A 16,317-nucleotide genomic window follows, 5' to 3' on the forward strand; every position below is an offset into this window, starting at 1 on the left:
ATGTAACTGAGCAGGAGAGAGAATGGCCACGCCCCTGACCTAGATCCTCTGACTGGGCTGCACAGCGGAGGAGACAGACACAGACAACACACACAGGGAAAAAGGGAAAAGGAAAACAAGCGGGGACAGGAACAACAGTGCCGGACCGTAACACCTATGGCAGAAAGGTGGCTGGTTTGAAACACGGGCCGGGCGCTGGAAAAAACAGGCGGGCTTGATCTGACCACCTTTCGTTGATCAGAACTCTAGAGGTTCTTCTTCACTAAACCCAAAAATATATCTAACTTTTAGTGGTTCCATATATTAAGGAAGTCATAGAAGCCCTTTTGGTTCTTTAAGGAACCTTCTTTTCTAAGTGTATAATAAACACGTTTTTCTTTTGATTATTTAATTACCTACATCATGTTTTTTCAAGTTATCCCTTTGGAGCGCAACATCACGTTGTTAAAAATGGAATCATAAATTGGCCATGGCTATAAATTGGGCAATTGAAGGCATCTAGGGCGAAATATGTGTTCGATGAAAATGAACATTGTATGCAACTTTGTAGGCAACATTATTGACAAGGGACCCTGAAGCCTACGAAAGGGACCTTGAAGCCTACGATGCCAAAGCTATTTAGAGTTGTTAATCGGGTGTGAAGAGTGTGTTGGTATAATGGTAATATTGTCAAAATTCTGCTTGTAACAACCATCAGAATTGGTTAAAGAAATATGCATTCCATTATATTAGGCAATAATGAAGAGTAGGCAAAGTGGTCGTGGTCGTATTAAAATTCTTTCAAATGTCTTCCATTGCAACGAGTCCAGTCAGGGTGCTGCAGAACCCCTGCAGTACCTCCGCTGACCCCGGATTGAGAACTCCTGATTTAGCAGATACTCTAATCCAGAGTGATTTACAGTAAGTGCATTCATCTTAAGATAGCTATTTATTTTGTAAATAAAATCAATAAATTCTTCATAAAATTGTCATCTCACCTCTTAGCTTTGGTGTCATGTTCCCCAGAGAGACGCATTTTAGAGACAGGGCCCCCCTCCTCTCTCTCCCCAGAGAGACTCATTTTAGAGGCAGGGCCCCACTCCTCTCTCTCCCCAGAGAGACTCATTTTAGACCACTGACCCCTAAACAGAGAAGCAGCATGTTGGTTGTGGTGAACACAGTGACAACTCATTCTAGAATTTCCATTGTTCTCTTATTCATAATCTCTTAGAAATAAAACATTTACTAACAGACATATCGAAACAGTCAGGCTATTTAATGCAATCACATGAACATCTGGTTGTGACATCTCTTCTCCATGTTAACTGTCAATAATAATAATAAGTCACTGTTTGTTAAGGTAGTTATAGACAGTGCAGTAACACAAGGCCATGTCTCACACTTATTTGTATTAATTAAAAGTAGGCGATTTATTGTCTTTCAATCTGAGAATGTAGACAGAAGGGCTAAAACGGGCATGATTGATCTGAGGGGAAATCATTGATACATTCAGAAAGTATTTTTGCAACTAGGAGATTTATATTATGTAAAGTAGGCTAGGTTATAATATATAATAGTGGTTTGTTAGTGATATGTAGATGGAGTTCTGTACCTCAGCTATAGCCTACATATCCTAGATGACCAGCCTAAACCTGTTCAGATCAGTTCCCATAACATTTCAGGGCTACCAGTAGCAGGACAGAGCATGTAGCCTAGGCATGAGCAATATGTGTATGTGTTATTTCATAGTTTTGATGTCTTCACTATTATTCTACAATGTAGAAAACAGTAAAAATAAAGACAAATCCTGGAATGAGTAGGTGTGTCCAAACTTTTGACTGGTACTGTACTTGGATGTAGCCTACATATCCTAGATGACCAGCCTAAACCTGTTCAGATCAGTTCCCATAACGTTATAACAGTAACAGTAGCAGGAGCCTAGTCCTGATACAGATGGAGGTCTATACCTCAGCTATAGCCTACATATCCTAGATGACCAGCCTAAACCTGTTCAGATCAGTTCCCATAACGTTACAGGCCTACCAGTAGCAGGACAGAGCATGTAGCCTAGGCATGATATGTTTCACATTTCCAACAGAGACCATCAGGTTGGTCAGCATGATAAGTGATCATATATCAAACCTACTCTGACTATTGAATGTCTGTAAACGACCTAACTTTCTTATATAATAGTTCTATGTAGCCTAGACTTACCAGAGTCTGCCCGTCTTTCCTTCAAATCAACACATTTACCCTAATTTTAATGTTGCCGAGAAATGTATCCCACAGTTTCAACATCCATTTTGTAAGTGCGTAGGCTACACACTTACTTTTAATTTCATATGAGGAAACTGGTGCGGCCGCCTGTTTTCTTGCAGATGAAGTAGCCTCTCATAGGGAACTCATTCAACCAGCCTAAACAACAGTAAATAAAATATGTCAAATGGTCAAGAAACAATGGTGTAAAGAGAATCCTGTCCTCCTAATATAGCCATGTACATTAAAGACAGGTACATTGCTACAGATGTAGGATCTTAATTTGAGCCCATTTGCTACAGCAGGAAAATAACCCTGAAGCAACACGACATTTGAATTATTATATGAATTATAATGAATTGACATTTTTCAAAAGGGAAAGGTGGAAAAGTGGAAATTACAAACTTCAGAAGCCTTTTTAACCCTCAAATACAGAACACGTTTTAGTTCTCCTGCAACAGGCTGATTAAAGTAAGATCCTACATCTGTACAGAACTTGTCTTTATCTAAACCAAGGCAGTTTGCATTATTAGCAATGATGTTGCAACTGTCCGCTGCTGTAAACCTATGTGATTGGATGTTATAGACCCCCATCCCAGTTTCTTTCCCCATGCTGTGGCCCTCACCAACTGGCCATCTGGCCCATAGAGACTAAAGGACTATACACTCTATGCTGCACACCACATCAAGCCATCTCTGAACTGTACACTACCATCTGGTCCATAGAGACTAAAGGACTATACACTCTATGCTGCTCACCACATCAAGCCATCTCTGAACTGTACACTACCATCTGGTCCATAGAGACTAAAGGACTATACACTCTATGCTGCTCACCACATCAAGCCATCTCTGAACTGTACACTACCATCTGGTCCATAGAGACTAAAGGACTATACACTCTACGCTGCTCACCACATCAAGCCATCTCTGAACTGTACACTACCATCTGGTCCATAGAGACTAAAGGACTATACACTCTATGGTGCACACCACATCAAGCCATCTCTGAACTGTACACTACCATCTGGTCCATAGAGACTAAAGGACTATACACTCTACGCTGCTCACCACATCAAGCCATCTCTGAACTGTACACTACCATCTGGTCCATAGAGACTAAAGGACTATACACTCTATGGTGCACACCACATCAAGCCATCTCTGAACTGTACACTACCATCTGGTCCATAGAGACTAAAGGACTATGCCCTCTATGCTGCTCACCACATCAAGCCATCTCTGAACTGTACACTACCATCTGGTCCATAGAGACTAAAGGACTTTACACTCTATGCTGCTCACCACATCAAGCCATCTCTGAACTGTACACTACCATCTGGCCCATAGAGACTAAAGGACTATACACTCTACGTTGCTCACCACATCAAGCCATCTCTGAACTGTACACTACCATCTGGTCCATAGAGACTAAAGGACTATACACTCTATGGTGCACACCACATCAAGCCATCTCTGAACTGTACACTACCATCTGGTCCATAGAGACTAAAGGACTATACACTCTACGCTGCTCACCACATCAAGCCATCTCTGAACTGTACACTACCATCTGGTCCATAGAGACTAAAGGACTATACACTCTATGCTGCACACCACATCAAGCCATCTCTGAACTGTACACTACCATCTGGTCCATAGAGACTAAAGGACTATACACTCTATGCTGCTCACCACATCAAGCCATCTCTGAACTGTACACTAAATAATATGAGACATGGGGAAGGTATTGGGAAGGTAGAAAGATAACAGTGAATATGAGACATGGGGAAGGTATTGGGAAGGTTGAAAGATAACAGTGAATATGAGACATGGGGAAGGTATTGGGAAGGTTGAAAGATAACAGTGAATATGAGACATGGGGAAGGTATTGGGAAGGTTGAAAGATAACAGTGAATATGAGACATGGGGAAGGTATTGGGAAGGTAGAAAGATAACAGTGAATATGAGACATGGGGAAGGTATTGGGAAGGTAGAAAGATAACATTGAATTTCTCCCAAGTATCTCAAACAGGAAGTTAAATTAGTCACAAGGTTGTGCTAACTAAAGTAGTGTTGCAAAAGCCTTTCCACCCCACTCTTCCCCATCCGTCTCAAGAACAGAACCTGTGGTTTAATGAAGATACATGTAGATACAACAAAAACAAGATGTGATACTATCTACTTCTCTTTTACCAGAACAGAGACATTTCCCAGAGGAGGCTGGTGGGAAGAGCTATAGGAGGACGGGTTCATTTTTATGGCTGAAATTGAATAAATAAATGAAGTGTTTGATACCGCTCTATTGATTCCATTCCAGTCTTTACAATGAGCCTGTCCTCCTATAGCGTGCAGGTGTCCATGTTGCTGTGGAGGCAAACTATATATATAAAAAAACTACCTTTAAAGGTCCAATGCAGCCGTAAAAATAATATAAGATCATATGTAAAAATTGTGCATTTCTAAGTTTTGTAGAAAAATATATAAAGTTAAAAATACCTAATTTAAAAGTTTAAACATTTTAAAACCAGTGATTTTCAAACCCAATCAGATGTGCAGTGGTGTGGGGAGCAATAAAATCCCCTCCATTGGACTGGAAACTAGAAACTCACTGCAGGTGGAAATCACTGGGTTTACTCCATTGGACTGGAAACTAGAAACTCACTGCAGGTGGAAATCACTGGGTTTACTCCATTGGGCTGGAAACTAGAAACTCACTGCAGGTGGAAATCACTGGGTTTACTCCATTGGACTGGAAACTAGAAACTCACTGCAGGTGGAAATCACTGGGTTTACTCCATTGGGCTGGAAACTAGAAACTCACTGCAGGTGGAAATCACTGGGTTTACTCCATTGGGCTGGAAACTAGAAACTCACTGCAGGTGGAAATCACTGGGTTTACTCCATTGGACTGGAAACTAGAAACTCACTGCAGGTGGAAATCACTGGGTTTACTCCATTGGACTGGAAACTAGAAACTCACTGCAGGTGGAAATCACTGGGTTTACTCCATTGGACTGGAAACTAGAAACTCACTGCAGGTGGAAATCACTGGGTTTACTCCATTGGACTGGAAACTAGAAACTCACTGCAGGTGGAAATCACTGAGTTTTACTCCATTGGGCTGGAAACTAGAAACTCACTGCAGGTGGAAATCACTGGTTTTACTCCATTGGACTGGAAACTAGAAACTCACTGCAGGTGGAAATCACTGGGTTTACTCCATTGGACTGGAAACTAGAAACTCACTGCAGGTGGAAATCACTGGGTTTACTCCATTGGGCTGGAAACTAGAAACTCACTGCAGGTGGAAATCACTGGTTTTACTCCATTGGACTGGAAACTAGAAACTCACTGCAGGTGGAAATCACTGGGTTTACTCCATTGGACTGGAAACTAGAAACTCACTGCAGGTGGAAATCACTGGGTTTACTCCATTGGGCTGGAAACTAGAAACTCACTGCAGGTGGAAATCACTGGGTTTACTCCATTGGGCTGGAAACTAGAAACTCACTGCTGGTGGAAATCACTGGGTTTACTCCATTGGGCTGGAAACTAGAAACTCACTGCAGGTGGAAATCACTGGGTTTACTCCATTGGGCTGGAAACTAGAAACTCACTGCAGGTGGAAATCACTGGGTTTACTCCATTGGGCTGGAAACTAGAAACTCACTGCTGGTGGAAATCACTGGGTTTACTCCATTGGGCTGGAAACTAGAAACTCACTGCAGGTGGAAATCACTGGGTTTACTCCATTGGACTGGAAACTAGGAAACTCACTGCAGGTGGAAATCACTGGGTTTACTCCATTGGACTGGAAACTAGAAACTCACTGCAGGTGGAAATCACTGGGTTTACTCCATTGGACTGGAAACTAGAAACTCACTGCAGGTGGAAATCACTGGGTTTACTCCATTGGACTGGAAACTAGAAACTCACTGCAGGTGGAAATCACTGGGTTTACTTTTATGTCACATTTTGTAAAGACTTTTCTTCTTGTCTTTTTAACTACAGATCATAGAAACGTGCTGTTTTCACAAATATAGACACTGTTGTGGTGCTGGAGAGGATGAATATGAGGTTGAAAAGTGGTGGAATTGCCTTTTAAACACCAGAATCAGACCCCAAAAAAACCTATGTCCTGCTCCCTGACTCTTCCTAAATGTTTGTATTTTACACTGCTCATTTGTCAGAATTTTTACATCACGAACAGAAAAGTATTCTATGCCTTGTTACCCGTTGTTTTCACACCTATTCCCAACTTAATCTGCCAAGACAATGCGCCACTAATGAGTCTCTCTTTCCTCACTGAATAAATGATAAATGGATGAATGGGCGATAGTTTTGCACCTTACTTCACAATTGAATTTAAATTAGGCCTAACTGAATGATAAGGAGGGTGCAGATGTTGAATTCATTTAGAACAATAGTGTAATGATGAGTTTGTGTTATGTGTGACAGGTTAAAGGACATATTCATAGCCTGTTATACACTAAAAAGTATTAGTAAGTTCATGGTATGTAAGGATCTTAAAATATCTAAGGTTAAAAAAGATTATGCATCCAGTACTAGTTCATAGAGATTGATAAAATGCATAAATGTGTTTAAAATCCGTCAAGAGTCAAAGGGTTAATATTGTAAGAGGAATGTGTAAATGTTATATTGACTACTTTAGTTTGTGGTGCCTAATTTAAGGGTAAAAGTGTTCATCTGTGATCTACTAAATGCTCTTAATCTATGAGCCTGAGATCGATTGCTCTGGTCTCCACCCAACTTCCTGGGGGAATCGCGGTCTTTTTCTCATTACACTAAATTTGTCAGTGAGGAAACATAACTGCGTCACGTTCGTGATTATTTCTTCCCTTTTTCAGGGTGTAACATTTTGGAGGCTCCGCTGAGATTGCTGCTCAGATGTCCGGCTTCCACATCCTGGTCGCTGAATTCCGAGCCAGCTAAATCCCTACATAACAACCCAGGCAGGCTGCAGTGAGGAAAGTGTTGCTGTTCGAGGGGAGCTGGAAGTTGGGGGTTAGTACGTGTCAACTGAGGCCGTTGAGAGACCATCAGAGACAGTAAGGACCACCTAATTCAGAGTCAACTCCTGCACAGTAAAGGTTCCTCCTGTCCTGTCAACATGACAACCGCCTTGGAAGAACTACAGGAAGAGGTAGTAGGAGAATTGCACACCCTGACTAAAGACAAGTTACTAGACGTATGTGATTTCCTTGACATATCAGGCGAACAGAGAAGAGATGTTCAAGACAAATCCCGCATATCACTGATGACTCACATTATGATGTTCCTTGAAAGAGAGGAAGTTGCAGAGTTAGAAGATGGCGGCATGTCGGAATTATTGTTACTTAAAGACAAAATGACAGAGATGATCAGTGGCATAGATAGCAAGACAGGGCAAACTGACCATGATATTGAAACAGCCAGAACACATCACAGAATAGAGGGACTGAGAACTGTAACCCCACAACAAGGGGGTGGGAACTGAGCAGAGTACTGCAGACCAAGCCAGTGATTCTCTGCGCCAGCCCCAACCCCCTGCCCATCTTCAGAGGAGCATGCAGCTCTCACCCAGTGCACAGCCCGGCTCATACTGGCGCAAAGAGTTAAAAATTTCTGGTCAGATAGGTGAACCGGGCCAGAAAGATAAACTGACTTTTTCCAGCCTTGCCCATCAGATTGAGAATGGACTTAACAGAGGCTATCCTGAGGTAGAAATAGTAGACGCAGTAATCAGGGCTATTTCTCCAGGCTCACAGCTACGCAGCTACTTGGAAGGTAAACCCCAGCTAACTCTTCCCACACTTAGATGCATCCTGCGTTCCCACTTCCAAGAGAAGAGTGCAACAGAGCTTTACAAACAGCTAGCTTCAGAAGCACAGCATAGCAAGGAGACCCCTCAAAGCTTCCTGATGCGTGTCTTAGATTTGAGGCAGAAAGTACTATTTGCGTCCCAGGAGTCAGAATCAGGGCTTAAGTATGACCCTGCCCTAGTCCAGCGCATGTGTTTACACACAGTCCTTACAGGTCTCCAGAGTGACAGTATCAGGATAGACATGCAGCCTCTCCTGCTTGATAGCGAAACATCAGATGAGGTTTTGCTAGAGAAGCTTAACATTGCTTGTGCTAATGAGATAGAAAGACGAAACAAAAAGCGTTTTAATGCCCCACAGCCTGCTACAACTGTAAGTGTAGTTCAGTTAGAAGATACGCCATCTGCAAAGTGTCCTGTGAAGGAAGCCAAAGCTAAGATACCCGCAGAACTGTTAACAGAGTTAGCTGAACTTAAGACAGGTGTAGCTTCCCTAAAAGGTCTCAGTGCAGAGATTGCTCAGATTAAGGAGACATTACAGCAGCCTATGTTTCAGTCATCGCCTTATGCCCATGCCCCCACTTCCAGTTAGGAGGCCAGATAGGGACCCCCAGCCACCTGTTTCCCAGCAGCAGTATTACAGCAACTACAGTCAGCCCCAAGCACCTGACCCTGCGCAGTATCAATATGCACCTAACCTGTATACCAACCGCTCTGCTCAAGCTCCAAGGAGGTGTTTTGTCTGCCAGCAGGCCAGAACAGATGCACGCTGCACACACTGCTTCCGATGTGGGAGTGGGGAACATTTTCAAGCTGGATGTAAAATCCGGGGAGTCAGACCATCCAAAGAGGCCCCTTTAAACGGGAAGGGTTACCGCTGAGGGACAAGTGTTAACCGTAGCTACCAAAAAGTCCCAGAAATGTGCAAATTGTGCCAGAGAAGATTCATTTGAGAACCTGAAACAATGTTCATCATGTAAAGAGACACTGTACTGTTCCAAAGGATGTCAAAACCAACATTGGACTAAACATAAGGAAAAATGCACTCACCTGAAAATGGACTCTACCTGTGAAAAGCTTTCCTGTACAGAAGAAAATGCCCACTCTTTACCATCCCTAGCTCAAGGTTGCCACCCCCATAAGGTCACCTCGCTAGTCGGTAGACAGTGCCTTGTTGAGTGTCACCTGAATCGCCACCACCTCCAAGCTCTATGGGACACAGGCTCTCAGGTATCGGTCATTGATGAACGATGGAAAGCGGAATCTCTCCCAAACGCAAGGCTGAGGGATGTTTCAGAAATTCTGGACTCACCTGATGATCTAAGATTGACGGCAGCAAATGGGACTGAAATGCCGTACCTGGGATGGATTGAAACAACTTTTCGGCTAGCCTCTGAAACTGACCAAACGAAGGAACTGATCATCCCAGTGCTGGTAATGAAAGGCTGTCACCTATCTCATCCCATCATAGGTTTCAATGTTATTGAGCACATCCTGACAATGACCGAAAAGACTAAACGGTACAGTACAGTGAAAAAAGCTTTCCCAAGCCTCAAAAGAAATAAGGTGAGGGCTTTTATACAGGCTGTTAGCGCAGAACAGACAGATGAATACGCAGTGAAGACCAAGAAAGAGAAGGTTGCTGTACCAAAACACAGTAGCATTCAGATTGAGTGCCGGGTAGCTTCCCAGCCTTTCAAAGATGACATGACAATGCTTTTCCAGCCAGACCTGAACCCGCAGTGGCCAGATGAACTTGAGTTCTTTGACACACTAGTCAGAGTTAAGAAAGGTGTTTTTCCAGTTGTCATGCTTGATGTCTCTAACCCCACTGACCACGACATTGCCCTGCTAGGACGCACCATAATCCGGTACAGTACAAACCATTATGACTGTGTTACCTGCCCAAGTCTTTGAAAAAGCTGTCACCCCAGCCACAGTGAATCACACTAGTGTTCAAACTCCATGTACTGCTACTGAACAGTGGGATCCACCAGTAGGTTTAAGTCACCTAACCGAAGAACAGAGAGAGGTTGTTAGGAAAATGCTTAGAGAAGAGTGTCACTCCTTCTCCAGATCAGACAATGACATTGGCTGCATTGAACGATTGAAAATGACTATTTCTCTAAAGGACTCTGAACCAGTCAAGCGCACATACATGTCAGTGCCCAGGCCACTGTATCAGGAGATGAAGGGTTACCTTCATGACCTCATAGCCCAGGGTTGGGTTAGGAAGTCAAACTCTTCATATTCTTCACCTGTCGTGTGCGTTAGGAAGAAGGACGGGACCCTCCGGTTGTGTATAGATTACAGAGACCTGAACAGAAAGACACATCCCGACCGCCAGCCCATCCCTCGGGTCCAGGACATCATGGACAGTTTAGGTGGTAATTCCTGGTTCTCCCTTTTAGATCAGGGAAAAGCATATCACCAAGGGTTCATCTCTGAAGAAAGCAGATCACTGACAGCATTTGTGACCCCATGGGGACTCTATGAGTGGATACGTATGCCATTCGGCCTCATGAACGCTCCTGCAGCTTTTCAGCGTTGTATGGAGGAATGTTTGGAAGGGCTCCGGGACAACATCTGCATTCCTTATCTGGACGACACGCTAGTTTTCAGTAAAACTTTCGACAGCCATGTGAATGATGTGCAAAAGGTTTTGCAGCGTCTCAGAGAGTATGGCATCAAACTCAAGCCAAGTAAGTGTGATCTCTTTAAACCCCCAGGTCCGTTATTTGGGCAGAATAGTGTCTGCAGACGGCAGCAAAGTTGACCCAGCCGATTTTGAAGCAGTAAGAGCATTGAAAGAGATCAGACCACAGACTGTGGGCCAGCTCAGAAAAAATGCTTGGTTTACTCACTTACTACAGACAGTACATCAAGGACTTTTCTAGGAGGGCCAGCTGTCTGTATGACCTCCTGAAAGCAGATTCAGAGAAATTACCTGACCACCCACGGAAAGCAAAAACAAAGAAAGTAAGTCATGTGGTGCCCTCAAACAAGCCAATCCTGTGGACTGACCAGCATCAACAGGCACTTGAACAGCTGATTGAGTGTCTGCTTCACCCACCAGTCTTAGGTTTCCCTGACTTCACTCAGCCATTTGTTGTACACACTGATGCGTCACACCAAGGCTTGGGAGCAGTTCTTTATCAAGAGCAAGATGGGAAGCTTAGGGTCATTGCTTATGGCTCTCGAACCTTAACAGCAGCTGAGAAGAACTATCACTACCACTCTGGCAAGCTAGAATTTCTAGCTCTAAAATGGGCAATCACTGATAAGTTCCATGATTATTTGTACTATGCTCCGACCTTCACTGTATACAGTGATAACAACCCGCTCAGCTACATTCTGTCTACTGCAAAACTGAACGCAACCACTTCCAGGTGGGTTGCAGAATTGGCTGATTTCCACTTTACAATAAAGTACAGGCCAGGCAGAGAGAACGGTGATGCAGATGCTTTGTCGAGGATGCCACTGGATGTAGAGTCACTGATGAGAGAATGTTCTGAGGAGCTTCCACCAGACACCATTGCCGCCACTATACAAGCAGTAGAGGTACAGAAAGAGCCTTTTGTGCCTTGGTCAATTTCAGCTGCATCTATGTCAGTATCAGCTGAAGGTGAGACAACTACAGCAACAATCAGCTCGATCCCAAAAGAGGGGATAAGAGAGGCACAAGAGTCTGATCCGGTCATCCGTCCTGTGCTCGATTTCAAGCTGTCTGGTTCCAAACCGCCAGTTAAAGAGCAAAAGGAATTCAGTCCAAAGACAAAATGCCTATTCAGAGAATGGGACAAATTGACAATCGACAGTGATGGTATTCTGTACAGAATCACTACAGCCCGCAAGCAGTTAGTTCTACCAGAGCAGTACAAAGGTAAAGTGATGGAAGAGTTGCACAATAACATGGGACACCAAGGTACTGACCGCACTGTATCACTAGTACGTGACCGCTTCTTCTGGCCTTATATGCAATCTGACATTGAGCACTATGTGACTAAAACTTGTAGCTGTGTCAAGCAGAAAAAGCCAGGCCATGAAACAAGAGCTCCTCTGACAAACATTGTGACAACACAGCCATTTGAACTGGTATGTATAGATTTCCTCCATCTCGACAGATGCAAAGGGGGATATGAGTACATCCTCGTGATTGTTGATCATTTTACACGTTACACTCAAGCCTACGCCACCACATCAAAGTCAGGAAAAACTGCTGCAAATCTCATCTTCAATGACTTTGCCCTGAAGTTTGGGTTCCCCTCCACGCATCCACCATGACCAAGGGGGGAGAATTCGAAAATCAGTTGTTCCATCAGTTAAAGAAACTCAGTGGCATGGCGGGGTCCAGAACAACACCCTACCACCCGATGGGGAACGGTCAAGTGGAACGAATGAACAGAACATTGTTGCAAATGCTAAAGACACTAACTGAGACACAAAAGTCAAACTGGAAGGAGTCTCTAAACAAACTGGTTTATGCCTATAACTGCACCCGTTGCGAAGTGACTGGCTATTCACCATTTTATCTTCTGTTTGGGAGATCACCCAGGCTTCCAGTTGATATGTTCTTTGGATTGTGCACAGAGGCAGGTTCCAGTAACCAGCGAGACTACGTGGAGAACTGGAAACGAGGAATGGAAGAAGCATACGCCATTGCAAATGAAAATGCTCAGAAAGCTGCTGAAAGAAGTAAAAAGTACTATGACACTAAAGTTAGGAGTTCAGTGCTACAGCCTGGCGAGCGAGTTCTGATTAAAAACCTGACACCAAGAGGAGGACCAGGCAAACTCCGTAACTATTGGGAAGATCAAATTCACACAGTAGTGAGACAAATGGGTTCAGACCTGCCGATTTATGAGTTGAGACCAGAAAAGGGTAGGGGACGCTCCCGGGTCCTGCACAGAAACCTGCTCATGTCCTGTGACCACTTACCTTTTGAGAGACAACCAGAAATGACTAAAGATGACAAAAGTAAGAAAAAGAGACATCAGCCTGGATCACAGCCTCTAGATTCTGATGAAGACAGCGGGGATGAATATGACCTTCATCATGAGCCGCTACAGGTCCCCACATTTCCTACAGTACCTGAGAGGTATGCTGAACCAGCCGAGAGAGTCGGAAAACAGGCCCCCACCAGTGAAACAAACAGTTGCGGTGCCAGTTCCTGATATGCTACCAGCACAGCCGCTTGTTGAAAATCAGCTGGAGGAGAAAACAACAGTTAAAGAACTGCCTGCTGAGGAGATGAACTTGCCTGCTGAAAATGTGCCTGATGATCGTCCACTAAGTGCCTTTCCTTCATTAACTGCTGCTGCTGAACCTGAGGAACCAGCTTACCAGCTGCCACAAAGAGAGAGACACCCTCCAAGACGTATCACCTATGATCAGCTTGGTATCCCTTCCTGCTACAGTATACAGCCACAGCCACAGTTGTTCCCTGTCTACCCTGCACCAGGACTGGTTCCATGGCTGCCATCACTACAGCGATATTACCTTCAGCCACCCTACATGTATGGACTTCAGCAAACTTGAGGCCACAGACAGAGTTGACATGTTTGACCATGGACTACTGACTGATTTCACAGACTTTCACAAGACAATTAGCAGACTATGCATATAGATCATTAAAACTGATGGACTGTTGACAATAGTATGAGAAAAGACTGCTTATGGACTGTTTATACAGCTGGTCAACAGATATGGACTGTGAATATAACTTCTTGGTTCTATTTGAACTGTGAACTTTGACCTCTGCTCAAGGACTAGCTTACAGAAGAGGATTTTCTACGTCCAGTGCTTATAGACTGTTTAAGAAGATAATGTTGGTAATGTTGGGACAACATTTATTTTGTCGGGGAGAGTGTGACAGGTTAAAGGACATATTCATAGCCTGTTATACACTAAAAGTATTAGTAAGTTCATGGTATGTAAGGATCTTAAAATATCTAAGGTTAAAAGATTATGCATCCAGTACTAGTTCATAGAGATTGATAAAATGCATAAATGTGTTTAAAATCCGTCAAGAGTCAAAGGGTTAATATTGTAAGAGGAATGTGTAAATGTTATATTGACTACTTTAGTTTGTGGTGCCTAATTTAAGGGTAAAAGTGTTCATCTGTGATCTACTAAATGCTCTTAATCTATGAGCCTGAGATCGATTGCTCTGGTCTCCACCCAACTTCCTGGGGGAATCGCGGTCTTTTTCTCATTACACTAAATTTGTCAGTGAGGAAACATAACTGCGTCACGTTCGTGATTATTTCTTCCCTTTTTCAGGGGTGTAACATATGCCTGTTTATCAGCAGCAAATCATTTGACCACACGCCTTGTGGGTTGATACATTTCTCTTTTATGTTTTACTTTGTAAATGGGACGGATTTATTTTCTATAACTCTATTACTAATCAAATGTATTGTGGGAAATGAAAACATGCTACATGTTGCAGAAGGCCTTTAGAATAATGCAAAACATATCCTTGACTCTATCAAAGTTGATGAGCGGGAAACAAACTGATGCCAGTCAGCCTCACAGCCGGCCCATCAAAACTACACCTGAACTATACCTCAACTCATTTCACACATGATAAGAGTTAGCCTATAGACCAGATTACATTGACAATAATCTGATGAGTGACAATATTATCAGTTGTCAAATTGTACATGAAGAGATGGACGCATCTTGTAATTGACAGATGCAGGGAAAAGAGCATCTCTTTATCAAATCCTCCTTCAGAGTCACATGCAGGTAAAACATTGTGATTTCTATATAGTGCTGTATCTGAAAGAGCATATTCTGCAGTTTCTATGACACTTACCTTTATCAAATAACTCTCAACATTCAAGAGGTGCAGCTCTATTTCCAAATGTCACTTTTTTTCACCAACATCCCTGCTGTTCATTCATTTAGCACATGACCAGAGCATTGCTCTGGCTACTAAGCAAAACTAGTAACATAATCAAATTAAAATAGCTATTCTGTCGCCAATGGATGAATGGCCAATAGAAACCAGATAGAAACTGATAATGATGCATGTGACTTCAGTTTTGGTTAGCAGCGGATGTTGAAACCAACTTGCTCAATGTCTTTCCATATCTGGGGAAAGATGAAACCAGACCAGCAGGTGAGAGACTGTTTGAGACTGTGGTTTTGAGACACGTGGAGCCAAAAAAAATAGACACAATGTCAAGGTCCTGTTCTCCCTCTTCCCCAAGCACCACAGCTCCCACTGGGGAAAAAGACACAATGGCAAGACAGCAGGTCCTGTTCTCCCTCTTCCCCAAGAACCACAGCTCCCACTGGGGAAAAAGGAGACACAATGTCAAGTAAGTAAGTGCGGACTGAAAAAGTCCCATAAAACTGTGTGCAGGGCAACCGATTTGTTTGTGGGGGCTTGCTCACACAAAGCCCCGAAGCTGTGTGCTGACTGTGGACCTGAAGCATAAAGAGAAGACGTGATTGGTTCATGTGTAAAGGCTCGGTACAGTGTCTGATACAATCAACACATTATTGTTTTATATCTTGTCATGAATATATTTCCACAAATATTTATTTATGCAATTCATCCTTTACAATTGTTAATGCACTGGTGCTTTTGATTATGAATACAGCAAATAATTTCACCTGAGCAGCTGGCTAGTTATATTATTATTATTATACTTTTTTTGATTTGTACTTTGTCAAAATAAACTGTAAATGGACTTTATTAAGTACTATAACTCTATTACTAATTGAATCTACAAATGAAGTTGATCAGATGGATTACACTGTCATGTTTTTATTATAAGGGAAACAGAAATAGGATATAGGCCTTTTTTTATTTTATTTTTTACTTTGTAGAATTAACTTTTTTTAAAGTTACAAAAAAAATATATTTCCACAAATATTTCTTCATGCAATTAATCCTTTACAATAGTTTATGCACTATTTATCAAGCGTTTATTTATCAACCATGTTGTCACACCTTGCTCTAGTGCAGGGATGGCCAACTCCAGTCCTCGGGGCCTGATTGGTGTCACACCTTGCTCTAGTGCAGGGATGGACAACTCCAGTCCTCTGGGCCTGATTGGTGTCACACCTTGCTCTAGTGCAGGGATGGGCAACTCCAGTCCTCGGGGCCTGATTGGTGTCACACCTTGCTATAGTTCAGGGATGGGCAACTCCAGTCCTCGGGGGCCTGATTGGTGTCACACCTTGCTATAGTGCAGGGATGGGCAACTCCAGTCCTCGGGGCCTGATTGGTGTCACACCTTGCT

The 16,317-nt window shown here is 43.1% G+C and overlaps 1 long non-coding RNA gene across 1 annotated transcript; it reads right to left on the reverse strand.

The window, feature by feature from the left end:
* Positions 1 to 1,080: 1,080 nt before the first annotated feature.
* Positions 1,081 to 14,915, reverse strand: LOC123483540. The gene is made up of 3 exons (XR_006658305.1): positions 14,880 to 14,915; positions 2,310 to 2,394; positions 1,081 to 1,121 (listed from the first exon to the last, which is right to left on the reverse strand). It is a non-coding gene; the product is annotated as an uncharacterized LOC123483540 (long non-coding RNA).
* Positions 14,916 to 16,317: the final 1,402 nt, after the last annotated feature.

The sequence above is a fragment of the Coregonus clupeaformis genome, unplaced genomic scaffold (genome assembly GCF_020615455.1).
Source record: "Coregonus clupeaformis isolate EN_2021a unplaced genomic scaffold, ASM2061545v1 scaf0149, whole genome shotgun sequence".
NCBI classification, from domain to species: Eukaryota; Metazoa; Chordata; class Actinopteri; order Salmoniformes; family Salmonidae; genus Coregonus; species Coregonus clupeaformis.